The 5006-nt window shown below is 59.8% G+C and overlaps 1 protein-coding gene across 2 annotated transcripts in view; it reads left to right on the top strand.

Annotated features, from left to right (window-relative positions):
• The first annotated feature begins 1674 nt into the window (after window positions 1–1674).
• Window positions 1675–5006, top strand: part of LOC140711918 (ceramide synthase 4-like) — a 42770-nt gene continuing 39438 nt past the window's right edge. The window contains exon 1 of one of the 2 annotated variants that reach the window (XM_073017013.1): window positions 1675–1778. The gene's annotated coding sequence lies outside the window, so the exon portion shown is untranslated. The remainder of the gene's footprint in view (window positions 1779–5006) is intronic. The other variant, XM_073017015.1, reaches the window with a different exon arrangement.

Below are 5006 nucleotides of genomic sequence, written 5' to 3'. Positions count from 1 at the left end.
CCACCCGCCTCAACCTTCCAAAGTGCTGGGATTACAGGTGTGAGCCATCGCGCCCAGCCTCTAACAGATTAAAAAAAAAAAAAAAAAGAGAAGGCCAGGTGTGCTGGCTCACGCCTGTAATCCCAACACTTTGGGAGGCAAGGCCGGCAGATCACGAGGTCAGGAGTTTGAGACCAGTCTGGCCAACATAGTGAAACCCCCGTCTCTACTAAAAAAAAAAAAAAAAAAAAAAAAAAAAAAAAAAAAATACAAAAAATTAGCCCTGTATGGTGGTATGCGCCTGTAATCCCAGCTACTCGGGAGGTTGAGGCAGTATCAAGTGAACCTGGGAGGCGGAGGTTGCAGTGAGCCGAGATCGGCCATTGCACTCCAGCCCGGCGGGCCACAATGCGAGACTTCGTCCCCCTGCCAAAAAAAAAAAAAGAAGAAAAGAGAAACAGTGTAGCAGAGGGAAGGCTAAGTGCAAAGGCCAGGAGTCTGAACTTGGAGGGACAGGTTCTTCCACACTTGCAACAGAGGTCTCTTGCCTCCCTGACCGCCCCCGCCGCGCCCGCTCCCCGCGCCCCTTTTCTGTGAGGAAATAAAATCTCAGCTTGCCTGGGGCCCTATGGCCAGGGAGGCCTCAACTTCACCCCAATGGGTCTCGGGTCTGGTGAGCTGAGTCAGAGAAAGATTTATTTTCCCCATTTTACAGAGGCTTATTGTCTCTGTAAGGCGAAGCCACTTGCCCAGAGGACACGCGGTGGGCCAGCGACTCTGAAACCCCCTCGGACTGTCCTCTATTTAGGGATCGCCCAGGCTGCCTGCGCTGCTGAGATCCGGTCATTTTCGGTTCTATCAGGCAAGCGGGGGACCCAGCCCCCACTGCTGCTGCCCTCAGCCAAAACCAGGGCTGTGCCACCACCCACCCGGCCTATCTCCCATCTCCCCAGCTCTGCCGCCTGACCCCTGCACCCACCAAACCGCAGCCTTTGCCCAGATGCCCTCACTGCCTCGGTTGGCCCCCGCGCGCGCCTCTGGCGAACCCCCTGGACTGGCCCTCCAACAGGGCCCCAGAGTCGGGGTACCCAGGGTGGCCGATGAGGCCTGGAGAAGTCTGAGCCGCCCCCGTGCACCACGCAACTGCGCGCCCCAGAGGCTCAGGGCGCCCCGGCAGTGTAGGGGTGTGGACAGATGAGCGGAGCCAGAGCATCTCCGGCAGAAGAGGGGACCCCCGGGAGGGGACCGGGGAGACAGCGAACAAGGGTGAAGCCGGGGCGGACGGAGCACGCAGCGGACAATGCTGAGTTCAAAGGGGAGAGATAAGGCGCAGGCTTGAGACGCGAGGCTGGACCTGGGCCAGGCGCGCCGCGGGGCAGAGATGGGCGGAGCGGGAACGGGGGCGGGGGCGGGGGCGGGAATAGGGTCAGGGGCTAAGGAGAGGCCTAGTTGCGCCGAGGGTGACAAGCGCCTGGGGTACCCCGCGCCCGCTCAAGGCCCTGCCCCTCCAAGTTCCCCGCCCCGCGCCAGGCCCCGCCTCTCCAGGGCCCCAGCCCAGAGCCAGGCCCCACCGTTCTGGGGCGCGCGCCCCGCCCAGGCCCCGCCCCCGCGGCCCCGCCCCGGCCTCCCCCCCACTCAAGCCTTTTTTCCCCTGCTGGGGGCCGAGGACCGGCCGGGAGCAGAGTCCGGTTGCCTGGAGCGGGCTTCGCGTGCCTGCCGTTGCTCCGGGTACCCCGCCAGGCGCGCCGTCCCCAGCCCCGCCGCAGGCTCTCGGTGCGTCCTGCCGCCTGCGCCCCCAGGTAAGCGAGCGCCCCGCGCCGCGAACACCGCCCCGAACGCCACCTTCACGGCTGGCCCCGGCCCCGCCTCCGCAGCCATGGCGGTCACAGGCGGTCCCCACTCGCAACTGGGCTCCAGCCCCCATCACCCCGCCGGGGACTGTCCCCCTCGGGGCTCCCCATCTGGGCCGTCTCCCCGAGCGGTCCGCGTTCCCCCACGAGGGCCAGGGCGCCGCGGGTGTCCGAGGACGCGGCTGCGAAACGGGCGGGAGCGAGTAGGGGCGATCCTGGCCTCGTGACGCGGGGGAATTCGGATGTGTGAGCCGGGGGAGCGCCCCGTGCCCCCGACGTGCCAGGGCTGGGGACGCAGCTGGGACCTTGGCCTTGGAGCCCGCAGCCCGGCCGCGTAGACGGCTTCTGAGAACGGCTTAAACACGTCATTCCAATCCCGAGCTAACGCATCAGGCGGCCGGGGTGAGGTGGAGGTGCCCAGGTGGGGATAATGTCATTTGGCCTGGTTGGACCAGCCAGCGAGGGCTTTTTAGGCCCAGGAAACAGCAAGATTGTGGGACAGGGCCCAGCCAGGAGTGTGTGCCGAGCAGAAAAGAGGCCAGCGTGGCTGAAACGCGGAGAAGGGAGGGTCGGAGGTGGAGAGAGGTTTGCCCGGGTCTGGGAAGCGGCGAGGAGAGTGTGGACCCGTTCTCAGGGCGGTGGGGACCAGGAAGGCTTGGAACAGCAGGTGCACGGCGTGATCGGATTGTGTGTTAAGAATATCCCGTAGTCGCTGTGATGGGGATATTTGGAAGGGGGCTGCTGGCCTGACCCGGCTGGAAGGTGTGATAGGAAGTGGGTGAACTGAAAATTCGCTTTGGCAGAGGAGCATCGTCTAATTCTGTTTGCAAGTGAGGCGTGGGGAACCGATGTTTCTCCTGGGTAGTTAGGAGTATATAGAAGAGGCTTTCATTGCTGGGATGGGAGACTTGGGGAGAAGCCGCTCTGGGGGACCCAGGGAGGCGGGCAGGGAGAGGCTGTTGTGGTTTGCAAAACCTATGAGATGGGGGAATGCACCCGTCGACTCCAGTCTGAGCTCAGGCAAGATCTCGGGCATCTGAGCGCAGAGGCCAGAGTGACCCCACTGGGGCGACCTGGGTCTGTTCTATGGGGATAGGGTTCCTGGACTGTGGAACTGCCTTTGAAGCCCTCGGCCTCCCCAGCCTCAAATGGGGGGGGGGGGGGCTGCCTTCCGGGAGCAGCTGCTGTGAATAAACACAGAAGTGGAGCTGCAGAGCTGACTAGAAGCCTCATTCAGTGCACCTGGGCCCCAGCAGGCCCAGCCAGGCGTGGAGGAAGAGGCAGTGAGGACCTCCCTTACCTGCTTTTCCAGCTCACCCACTGCCAGCAGAGGTACTCTGAGCCTGGGCGGTGGGTGGGGGGTGGGGGGTGGCCTTGGTCATTGAACTGGCTATAGGGCCCCCAGGGAAAGGTTGCTGAGCTTCAGTTTACCCATCTGTAGAATGGGTCAGTAGTATGTGAGCCCTGGGAGTGTTCATGGATCAGTGAAAGCCGAGGTTAGGCAGATCTTGGTGGCAGCCACACCCCTAAGGAACCATGGAGGGCTCTAATGCCCGGTGAGAGTTTCGGGATAGGTGGACTTCCATTTTCTTCTCTGAGAAATTCACAACAGTGTCCATCTATCGACCCAGGGCTGTCTGCAGGTTGAATAAAGCGGTTGGACCAGTGCCTGGCACAGAATGTCTTGGCTCAGGAGCCACTGGGATGCCTGTAGTTGGCAGGAGAAGTGGGCCCAGGTCCCCTTCTCCCACCCATAGGATGGCATAGAAAGGCAGGTGCCTTGGGAGCTCGCTGCCCTGCCCGTTTCTCTGAGCACCACAAGCTTCTCCCTTTCCCATCGGCTGGGCTTAAGCCTGACCACCACCCCCACCCCCACCCCCAGGCACCCACAAGCCCTATCCTGCCACTTTGAGTTGAGGGCCTCTGGGCTACTGAGTTCACCACCTCGTGCTTCAGTTTTTCCACCTGTAAAATGGGATAATAGCGGTCATGACCTATAGGTAAAGAGCTGAACACAGTGCCTGGCTGGTGGTGAATACTTGCTAAACAGGCTATTAAAATATCACGAGAATATCACAGAGCTGGAGGCTATTAAAATATCACAGAGAGGCCAGGTGCAGTGGCTTACGCCTATAATCCCAGCAATTTGGGAAGCCGAGAATCTGTTGAACCTGGGAGGCAGAGTTTGCAGTGAGCTGAGATCGCGCCATTGCACTCCAGCCTGAGTGACAAAGTGAGACTATCTCCCCCCCCAAAAAAAAAAAAGTCATGCCTGGGGCCAGGGGGAGTCCAGAGAAGTCACCTGACTCAGCCTAAGGAGGAGTCAGGGAAGGCCTCCTGGAGGAGGTGATAGTTGGCTGGGTCACTAAGGGTGAGGAGGAGTTAACCAGGCCAAGAGCCCAGGGAGCAAACTGCAGAGGAGAGAAATTGCCAGGGTGCTTGGATGAAAGAACCACAAAGCCAGGGCTGTAAGATCCAGAAGAGGGGAGAGGAGGAAGGGCAGAGCTAGCCTGCCAACCTTGAACAAGTATTTGGCATTATTTAGAGCTCAGGGAACAGACTGCAGGGGTCGAAGGCAGGAGCCTGGAGACCAGGATGGAAGGGACTGCACCAGGATAGGGGAGAAATGATGGGGCCAGACCAAGTAAAGGCATGGACGGGTGAGACTTGGCTGGATCTTGGAGAGGTATGGAGAGGCCTGGGGGAGGGAGCAGCTGCTCATGGCAGAGCAGCTTTAGGTACAAATCAGCAATTTGTTCTCAGCATCTGGAAATTGCAATGCCACTAGACACCCAGGTGGTACGGCGTAGGATGGGCTTTGAAGCAAGCTGGGAGCTTGGGAGACAGCAGAAAGAGGGCAGAAGGAAAACCAGGAGTGGGTGGCAAGCTGGGAGCCAAGGAAGCTGGAGCTTTCATAGGAGGAAAGGATCTTGAAACCTCTGTTTGATAATTCAGTAGCAGACATCTTACTTTTTTTTTTGGAATGGAGTTTCGTTCTTGTCGCTTAGGCTGGAGTGCAGTGGTGTGATCTTGGCCCACTTCAACCTCTACCTCCCAGGTTCAAGCAATTCTCCTGCCTTAGCCTCCTGAGTCACTGGGATTACAGGCGCATGCTACCATACCCGGCTAATGTTTGTATTATTAGTAGAGACAGAGTTTCACCATGTTGGCCAGGCT

The sequence above is a fragment of the Chlorocebus sabaeus genome, chromosome 6 (genome assembly GCF_047675955.1).
Source record: "Chlorocebus sabaeus isolate Y175 chromosome 6, mChlSab1.0.hap1, whole genome shotgun sequence".
Classification (NCBI taxonomy): Eukaryota; Metazoa; Chordata; class Mammalia; order Primates; family Cercopithecidae; genus Chlorocebus; species Chlorocebus sabaeus.
Note: the sequence above shows the minus strand (reverse complement) of the source record. Positions and strands in the feature narration are given on the sequence as shown.